The following is a 10,435-nucleotide window of genomic DNA, read 5'->3' as shown; positions in this document are numbered from 1 at the left end:
AGTGCTGAAACCTCCCTGCTCTGGGCCCTGATAGAATCAGGTGCGGGAGAAGGGGAGCCATCTCCCTCCGTCCAGGGCGCCTGCTGCATACACTCTGAAGCAGTTAGGTAATTCTCCACCCTCTGGTCCCTCCCCTCTTCACATTCCAGCCTCTTTCTGCCGCCACCCACACCCACTTCCCACCAGGCGGGCAGCAGGCAGGGATTGGGTTCCTCCACTGCACTCTCATTAGCCCCTAATCCTGCTTGGTTCTCACCAGTCTCCTTTCTCGCCCTAATGCTCCTGATGGGAGGGTCTCGGGTTACCCCTGGGGACGTCAGAGACTGGGCAGGCAGGGCCAGGAGGAGGAGTTGGGGGTCCCCCCAGGAGCTATGAGGAGCTGAGGGGTATGAGACATATCCTTAAGAGCTTTTCCTGACCCAGACCACAAATTCACATTATCGTCATCATGACTGACAGCACTATGCACTGGAACTTTCTTTAGCAATGGACATGTTCTGTATTTGGGGGGGTTTCTAGTGGACATCACTGGTAGCCAGTTGTCACATGTGAAATGTGGTTGTTGTTATTGTTCAATCACTAAGTCGTGTTCCACTCTTCGCAACCCCGTGGACTGCAGCACGCCAGGCTTCCCTGTCCTTCACTATCTCCTGGAGTTTGCCCAGACTCATGTCCATTGAGTTGGTGATGCCATCCAACCATGTCATCCTCTGTCGCCTCCTCCTCCTCCTGCCCTCAATCTTTCCTGGCATGTGGTTAGTTTTAATTAACTTATATTTCGATTAATTTTATTGTAGATTGTCCCACATGGCTACCATATTAACACAGATCTACAGGGTTTATTGAAGGCTTTGTACATGTCAGGCCCCAAACTAAGTGCATCGCCTCATTTAAACGTCAGAGCCCCCTTCTGGGTAGCTACTATCATTAAGTCCAGTTTGCAGACAAGCAAACTGAGGTAGAGAAGAGCTCAGTGGCCTATCCAGAGAGAAGCACATGCAGTTCATCACTCTGCGGTCATGCTGGAAGCCGCCCCTCAGCCTCAGCTCTGGAGGCTCCACCCCAAACAGGGAGAAGATCCAGGCACGGAAATCACCCCACAGGGATGCAGGTGGCATTGAGCCGGACCTTGAAGAAAGGGAGGATGTCAATCAGTGGAGACTGGGGTAGAGGAAAGGGCAACCCCCGACACCCCGCGGAGGGCACGGCGTGAGCCATGGTGTGGAGCGGGGCGGGTGAAAAGCACACCTGGGCTGTCTTGGGAGGGCAGAGCTGGGGACGTAACATGATGGATCGGGTCCCTGCCCGCAAGGAGCTCAGTCTGCATTTCTGTGCTGAGAACGTTACGTCCTTATCAAACCGCTTGGAAACAGGTAGGCGTATCGTCATTTTACAGTTAAGGATATGAAAGGCCAGAGAGATTAAGAAACTTTTCTGAAGACTCACAGCCCAGAAATGGGAAGCCAGGATTTGAACTCAAGCCCGTCTGACTCTGAAACCTATAATGGAGCTACCACCCAGGTGTACCTTCCCCCAAAGGGCTCAACGTTGTACCCGGCATGTAGGAGGTCGCTCAATAAAAGTGAATAATCATCGCGTGTTAGGAAACCTGGATCCACGCACCTCGGGCTGCAGCGTATTCCGAGCCCAGGAGAATAGATTTCCCTACCTTGAAACAAAGACCTCGGTGAAAAAGAACCACCCCGAACCCCCACCCACAGTACCCATCTTCTCCAAGTCCTAGTTTGCCAAGCTCTCAGGGGCCCATGGCAACAACCAGGCCACAAGCAAACAATCGCAGGGGGGTAGACAGGGCCACCCGCTCCACACCCTGGACCCCTCCTTCCAGACGCTAGTTACTATGACATGCGAAATGCCATAGTATCAGAACCAGTTGGGTGAGTACAGAGGGGGCCCAGGGGGTGAGGGAGCCTCACCATGGGGTGAACGTTGCTGGGGAAGAGGCCAGGGTGGGGTTCAGAACACAGTGGGGTGAGGTGGGGTGGCCTGAAAAGGAGAGGTGAAAGGGGAACTGTGGGAGCGGGAGGTGGTGGGGGGGCGCCTTGCCCCAGTCCCAGTGGTGGTCTGGGTAGAACCCTGGGGCGGTCTGCTTTCCCTGTTTCCCCTCTGGGCAGTTTCACCTTCTTCTTATTAAAGTGTGAATTCACATACAAGTTTACCATTCTTAAAGTGTAAAATTAGTATATTCACAAGGTTGTATAATCTTATACAATCACTGTCTAATTGCAGAATATTGTTTACAAATATTTATTTTATATTTGGTTGGGTCGGGTTCTCAGCTTTGGCACAGGCAGGATCTTCTTGTAGCTGGCAGACTTTTCTCTAGTTGTGGCACATGGCTTCCATAGCATGTGGGCTCTGTAGTTTTTGACGCATGGGCTTAGTCGCCCCGAGGCATATGGAATCTTAGTTCTCACACGAGGGATGGGGCCCACATCTCCTGCATCGGAAGGCTGGATTCTCAACCACTAGACTATCAGGGAAGTTCCTAATTGCAGAATATTTTCATTATCCCCACCTCAAAAACCACTGTACCCTCTATTAGTCATTCCCCATTTCCTGTACTCCTGCTCCTGCCTCTGGCAACTACTAATCTACTTCCTATCGTGATAGACTTTCCTGTTCTGGAAATTTTATATTAATCCAATCATAGAGTATGTGATCTTTTGACTGGCTTCATTAACGTAGCATAATGTAGACAAGGCTCATCCTTACTGTAGCTGGCATCACTACGTCACTTCTTTTCATAGCTGAATAATCATTTTTTGCATGAATACACCACATTTTGCTTACCCACTCATCAGTTGATGGACATCTGGGTTATTTCCACTTTTGGGGTATTATGAATTAATGGTGCTATGAACATTTTTTGTACAAATTTTTGTGAAAACATGTTTTCACTTCTCTTGGGTGTATCTTTAGGAGTGGAATTGCAGGTAGTAATTCTATGTTCAACCTTTTCTTTTTTTGATATGGACCCTTTTTAAAGTCTTTATTGAACTTGTAACAATATTGCTTCTGTTTTATGTTTTGGTTTTTGGCTGCAAAGCATGTGGGAATCTCAGCTACCTGACCACACCCATATTGCTGACATTGGAAGACAAATTCCCAACCACTGGACACCCAGGGAAGTCCCAAGATTTAGTTTTAGCTCTTATATTTAAGTCTCTCTGTTTAAAAAAAATTTTTTTTTCTATTGTGGTAAAATATGCCTAACATAAAATTTTCCATTTTTAAGAATGCAGTTGAGTGGCATTAAGTACATTCACACCGTTGGGCAGCCATCACCACCATTCATCTCCAGAGCTTTTTCATCTGAAAAAGCTGAACTGAAACTCTGTACCCATTAAACATTAACTTTCCATTGCTTCCTCTCCTTAAAGCCCCTGGTGTCATTGGCAAAGCTCATGAACAATTCTCGGGAAATTAAAATAGAATGTGGGTAATGAAATAAAGGCTAACCTTTTTTTCCTTTTTCCTCTGTGCTTAGTCTAGTTCCAATTGCTCTCAGGGGGGCTGCATGCAGAGACCTTGCATAGGCTCTTCAGACCGGAGTTCCTAGTGCAAAATGGCTGCGCCAAGCCCTCAGCTCAGTGGGCCGTGTGCAGAAGTACTGCACACGACACTCAATTCAAGATGGCGGCAGCGAGCCGTGTGCAGAGATGCTGCACCCGGCACTGCGATCTGAAGCCGGGAGCAGCGCCGCTCTGCAGAACTCCGCCCACTCCCCCCTGACCCTATAAAGCAGCCCTGCCCGCGGCCTGTCAGGAGACCCTGGACTCCAGAGCCTGAGCTTGCACTTCTCCATTCTTTGATGAAAGAAATAAAGCTTTCCCAGGTGGCGCAGTGGTACATAATCCACCTGCCAGTGCAGGAGATGCAGAAGACGTGCGTTTGATCCCTAGGTCGGGAAAATACCCTGGAGTAGGACATGACAACCCACTCCAGTAATCTTGCCTGGAAAATTTCATGGAAAGAGGAGCCTGGCGGGGTTTAGTTCATGTGCAAAGAGCTGGACTCGACTGAGCATGCATGCAAACTTCTTTCAAAACTAAACTCTGTCGCATTCTTTTGACTTGAATGACAACAGGTAGGGGGACCCGTGTTGGGGCCTGACTGGAAAGGTCAGTAACCCTGGCAACCACCATCGTACTTTCTGTCTATACAAATCTGACTACTCCAGGTGCTTCTTGGGAGTAGGATCATATAGTATTTGTCTTTTGCGTCTGGCTTCTTTTGCTTTAAGTTTAATGTCATTGAAGGTTCATTCATGTTGTAGCATGTGTCAGAATTTCATTCCTTTTTAAAGGTTAAATAATATTCCATGGTATGAACGGAATACATTTTGTTTATCCATCCATTTCTTAATGGACACATGGGTTGACTCCACCTTTTGGTTATTATGAATAAAACTGTTATGAACATTGGTGTATAAATACCTGTTCGAGGCCCCAGGTTTCAATTCTACCCAGAAGTAGAATTTCTGGATCATAACGTAATTCTATGTTTAATTTTTTGAGGAGCTGTCATACTGTTCTGCACAGGAGCTGCACCATTTTACATTCACAGCCATGCACAAGCGTTCCAGTTTCTCCACGTCCTCACCAATACTTCGCACTCTCTGTTGTTTGATAATAGCCATCCTCAGGGGTGCGAGGTGATGTTTCACTGTGGTTTTGCTTTGCTTTCCCTAATAATCAGTAATGTTCAGCGTCTTTTCATGAGCTGTTGCCCCTTTGTACATCTTCTTTGGAGAAACATCTACTTTTTAGTTCACTTTTAAATGAAGTTTGTTGTTGTTGTCATTGACTTGTAGGAGTTCTTTACACATTCTGAGTTTTAATCTCATCAGCTACATGATTTGCAAATATTTTATCATTTCATGGGTTGCCTTTTCACTCTGTTGATAGGTCCTTTAAAGCACACAAGTTTTAAATTTTAATGAAGTCCAGTTCATCTGTTGTTTCTTTTGTTACTTGTGTGTTTAGTGTCATTTTCAAGAAGTCATTGCTGCCAAATCCAGTGTCATGAAGCCGTCCCCCGTGTTTTCGGCCAACATGCCCTTGCTGCTTACCATAGGAATGGGTTGCTATGGTGATAGGAGCATGGAGTAGGGCTGTTAAGGAGGCTGCAAAGTAGAGGAGCTTGTACGCTGTCCAGGGCCAGAGCTGGCACACCTCTGCTCGTGATACCAGGGGCCACCCTAAGGGCATGGAGTGTTCCAAGATTATGCCAAACTGGTCTCTGCTTTTATGGCCATTCTTGGGAACCTGGAGTGCCCAAGACTGCTGTGGGGGAGGCCGAGTCTGGTGGTGATTGCAAACAAACTACCCAACAGCTGTAGTTCCTCTCCCAACACTGAGCAAGTCATCCTCAAATGGTTCAAAAATATATGGTGCTGAAACAGCTGAGTTTGAACCTTGGCGTCCCCTCTAATGTGCTAGGTGAGCTCGAGTGTCAGATTTCTCATCTGTAAATTGGCGCTAATAATACTCCCTTCTTATAAGTTTACTGGGATGGTTAGAAGAGGCCAGTAAGTTATTTCACCACCTCCCGGCACATGACAAGTGATCAGTAGACCTGGTTTTTATGGTTATGTTTGGGCCGCTCACCCCGCCTGCCCTCAACTCCAGGACACCGACATAGCTAGGCGAGCCCATCCTTTCTGGGTCCTTCTCTCTCTGCGGCTGCCCCACCCAACCCTCTCCTTGGGTCTCTCCAGAGTGCTGAGTCACGCTGCCAGGTTCTGCCCTCCTCCAGCCGTACTCCTGGTATGACCCAACCTCTGGGGGTAGATGGGTGAGGAGGACGCAGGGCTCTGGAGCCTGACATCCCAAATTCCAGGCCTGGCACCATCACTGAGCAAATGAACGTGTCTCTCAGCCTTACTTTCCTTCCCTGAAAAGCAGGGAAGACGATGTTTATTTCTCAGAATCAACACAAGATAGTGTAGGTGGGGGTCAACAGCAGTCAGCACGAGGCAGGTGACAACTCCGCTGTGTGATGAGCGCTGGTCCTATTGCTCCGAGAACATGGAGAAGGCACCTGAACCCTGCTGGGGGGCGGGAAGGGGCCTAGGGAAGGCCTCCCGAATGAGGGCTCTGGGAGCCTTGAGGGTGCACGCAGCAATATCAGGGAGGGATGGACTTCCCTGGTGGTTAGGACTGCGCTGCCCCTGTAGGCGGCGTGGGTTTGACCCCTGGTCAGAGAACTAAGACCCTGTGCGCTGCATGGTGTGGCCAAAAATTAAAAAAAAAGACTGGGGAGGAAGTCCAGGCTGGGCAAAGGCAGGGAGGAAGGACAGAGCTTGACGGATTGGTGAGTTCAGGTTGTTGGGGTCGGGGGAGATGCAGTTAAGGCCCAGTGTGGTCAAGTCCCAGAGGACCTGGTCAGCCACCACTGAGAATGACCCCTCTTGGGGGGAAACGGGTAGCCAGTGGAGGGCTTATGCAGGGAACCATGTGATCAGATTTTCATTTCAGAGATTTTTTCTGGCTGCCCTGTGGAGTGTGGACAGAAGAGGGCAGGAAGCGGCAGAGAGAAACTCATGGGCTCCTTTCTAAACATCCAAGCAAGAGATGACGGAAGCCCAGACCAGGCCAGTGGCCGTGGTGCTGGGGGTGGAGTCCAGACGTATTTAGTGAGCAAGCCAGCAAGCTGAGAACCAGGACGCAAACCCCGGTCGGACCCCCTCTTTCAGCCTCTGCAGATGGCCCCAAACAGCCCAGGGCCTGCTGAGCTTGGCTTGTTGGGTCTCAAAGGCACTGCATTCCTGAGCAGAGTGCCGAGAGACCCAGTTCCTGCTTCCTCGGGGACAGAGGCCCTGCTGGCCCAACACCGCCCTCTGATGGCCGAAGGCGAGGTTGCCACAGTCGCCGCAGCACTCCTGCAGCCCAGGCCTGCCGCCGCCTCCTCTCTGAAGCCTCCTGATGCAAAGCCCACCCACCGAGCGTGCTCAGCAAGCTCCGTGCTGTCTGCACAGATGGCCCTGGGTTCACATCTCATCTCCTCCCTTTAAAAAAAAAATTTATTTAAAAATTAAAAAAAAATTATTTTTGGCTGCCCCAGGTCTGCATTGCTGCGTGCAGGCTTTCTCTCTAGTTGCAGCAAGTGGCGGCTTCTCTTGTAGAGCAAGGGCTCTAGGGCGCGGGGCTTCGGAAGCTGCAGCTTGCGGACTCTGGAGCTCAGGCTCAGTAGTTGTGGCGCAGAGGCTTGGTTTGCTCCGCGGCACGTGGGATCGTCCTGGGCCAGGAATCAAGCCCGTGTCCCCTGCACCGGCAGGCAGGGTTCTTAATCTCTGGGCCACCAGGGGAAGTCCCCTCCTCCTCTTCATGTTGTTCATCAACCTGAAAAGTCTCTTCCCGCCCTGATCCTCACTGTCCCCAGCTTCTGGAGGCGAAGCTTCGGCCCAGGCCTGGTGCCCAGTCGTGGGGGCGGAGCTGGAGTAGAGTCACGTCCCACCGAGGCACACATCCCCGGGCAGCTTTGTCCAGACCCTGGGCATCTCCACCCCACCCCCAGGAACCCAGCCGTTCGCCCAGTCCCGCTATGTGCCCCCTGCCCCAGGCTGGCGCTCACTGGCAGGGGCCCACCGTCCCACATGGGCCCTCCCTTCCCCTGAGAGGCAGGGCAGGGCCACTGCTGGGAGCTGACCGGACTTCTGGCTCCACCTCTGCCACTGGACATGGAGCTATTGACCAAGGCTCTCCCCCTCACCGAGTCTTGGTTCCTGGACCTGTAAAATGGGCTATAACTCCTGGGTGCTTCAGGGTTGCATATAAAGGGTCTGTGCAAACTGGAGTGCCATGCCACGGAGCGCTGGTGAAGCTGTGACTGTCTCACGGTGATGTCCCCTTCAGCCTGGGCTTTTGGAAGGTGAGCTGGACAGCAGTGGAGATCTGAGGGGCACGAGAGCCTTTCCAACTACATTCAAAAACCCCTGTAGGCCCCTTGCCTCTGTCCCTCCCCCTGGACCTCCCGGAAGGTCATGTGGCTTTGCAGCCAGGAGGAGGGCAGGACGGCAGGCCCTGCCTCCATTCCCCTGGGCAGGTGAGGCCTGGGAGATTGTGCCATTCTTTCCTGACAAACAACAGGGCCGTTTTGCAACCTGCCTTAAAAAATGGTTTTGTTTTGTTAATAACCACCAGATGTGTACACACAGAAATGACAAACATCAGAGAGCCGTTAGCAGCGCCGCTCAAGAGCCCTTCTGGCTTCCCTCCGGCTTCAAACACCCGATAGGCGCCCTCACCCCACTCCTCCGTCTGGAAGGCCTGTCGCACCTGCTCACCCCCCACCCCCACCCCTGCCACGTCTCTCAATTATGCCTTCAAGGGCCCCTAGAATTTGGCTCCTGCCCCTCTAAGCCCACGTGATGGCACCCTCCCACTTGATAATCACAGGAGTCACTTCTGCCTCCCTCACTGCAGGCAGCCTTCCCATTAGCGGAGTCAGATCAGTCCAGTGTCCCCAGGATACCGACGGCCTGCAGTGCCTGGCACCGGGCACTCAGTAAACATTGATGAATGAGTTGAACAAACAAGAAAACAAGCTCCGGGTAAACCAGCCCCTTTCTGGGCTACTTCCTTTTAAAGTGGTGGTTAGAAAGGCCAGGGTCAGCGTTCATATCCACAAACCTCTTGTTTTTAGGCGAGGGATGTGAAGGTGGCAGGAAGGCACTGGGAGTCGCCGTCATGACAGTTGGGCCCAGTGAAACCTGGCACAGGGTCCCCCTCCCCCTCCTCCCTTCCCTGCCACGGGCGGTGGGAAGATGGCCTTGGTAAGCCAGGACCTTGAGGGCTCTAGATGTCCCTTCAACTGGGAGGCTGCACAGAGGGTGACCTGTGCAAGTGGGGTGATGGGAAAGCCTACCACATCCGGGATGTGGGAATGCTCTTGGACATGAGATGCTGTGTGACTTTTTTCCTGATGGACCCAGGCTGTCCCCTTGGTGATGGTGGGGCAGTTTTTTTTTTTTTTTTTTTCCTTGCCAAATGATTTAAACACTCCTTTGGACCAGAGTGCCTTGCAGCATTGGCTTATGATATTCAGTTTCTTTCTTTCCTTCTTTAAAGATTTTTTGAGGTGGACTATGTTTTAGCGTTTATTGAATTTGTTACAACATTGCTTCTGCTTTATGTTTTGGTTTTCTAGCCCTGAGGCATGTGGGGACTTAACTCCCCAATCAGGGATTAAACTCACACCCCCTGCACTGGAGGGTGAAATCTTAACCACTGGACCACCAGGGAAGTACTGGCATTCAGTTAGTTTGCTTTGCATAGCGGCAGAGACCCTGCTCAGACTCTGTGCTTCATCGTTCTTGGTGGATGGAGGGCTGGGTCCACAGAAGGAGTGCTGGGGCCCCACCTGGCTCACCGGAAGACCCCCACCTTCCCAAGCCTCATTATTTCCTTGCCTAAAACAGGCTCTGGGAAATCGAGAAACCTCTTATTAACCAGGGAAGATGAGAGCACAGAGTTTGAGAGTGGGGAAGGGACCAGAGGCAGGCTTCTTGCTGGCGAAGCACCTGGAGAGTGGGGCTCAAGGAGGCTTGCAGTCCCTGGGAAGGGCCTGGGTGGCCAGGATGCTAATGCTTGGCAGCAAGGACCCTTTCACAGGGATGTCTGGCCACTCACTCCTGGGGACGTCACCCGAGTGGCCAGCATTCCACCCTGTGGGATAGCAGTACGGGAGCAGGAATCCAGAGCCGGGGGCCGGATCTTCAGAGGTACTGGGGGCCGCTGGCCTGGCCCAGCCAGAGGGCAGGGGGCAGGGGGCAGGGTCGTGGGGCAGCACTCTCAGGCCCTGGTGGATGGCTTCATTGACAACTAGAGTCAACCTCAGAGCCACAGTCAGCTTGGCAGCTTCCTGCTGGGTGCGGTCCTTCCAGCAGAGCCGGCAGTGGTCCTGACTGTGGGCTGTGGGCCCCAGGAGAGCCAGCCATTGAGGAATAAAGCCTTCACTGGCCTGCTGCTGAGTCGCATTTGGGGCGCGGGAGGAGAAGGGTTGGCAGCCGACCTTCAGCTGTCCCCCTGGTGAGACGCAAAGATGGAGGAAAAGCCTGATGGTTCTCCTAAGGAGCAAGTCTGAGTCCAGGCTGGGTGCCCTGGGATGGCAGCTCCACTCTGCACCCCAGCACGCCCATTGCATCTCCCTCCAGCTCTGCTTGGGTCCTGGCCCCACTCAGAGCCAGAAAGAAACCAGGCTGGAGGTCGGCTGGATCACAGCAGGTGGGGACGGGGTGGGAGACAAACTGGGAATTCCCGGGAGACTCGGCTTTGCGGAAGGCTGAGTGTGGCTCTTCACTGATGGCTCACTCTCTATTTCTGATCTTCCCTCCAAAGGCGGTAGAGCCAACCTGGAGAGCTGACGCTCTGCCAGAACAGAGACCCGCCACCCCCCCACCCCCCCGCTG

The sequence above is a fragment of the Bos indicus x Bos taurus genome, chromosome 17, assembly GCF_003369695.1.
Source record: "Bos indicus x Bos taurus breed Angus x Brahman F1 hybrid chromosome 17, Bos_hybrid_MaternalHap_v2.0, whole genome shotgun sequence".
Lineage (NCBI taxonomy): Eukaryota > Metazoa > Chordata > Mammalia > Artiodactyla > Bovidae > Bos > Bos indicus x Bos taurus.
Note: the sequence above shows the minus strand (reverse complement) of the source record.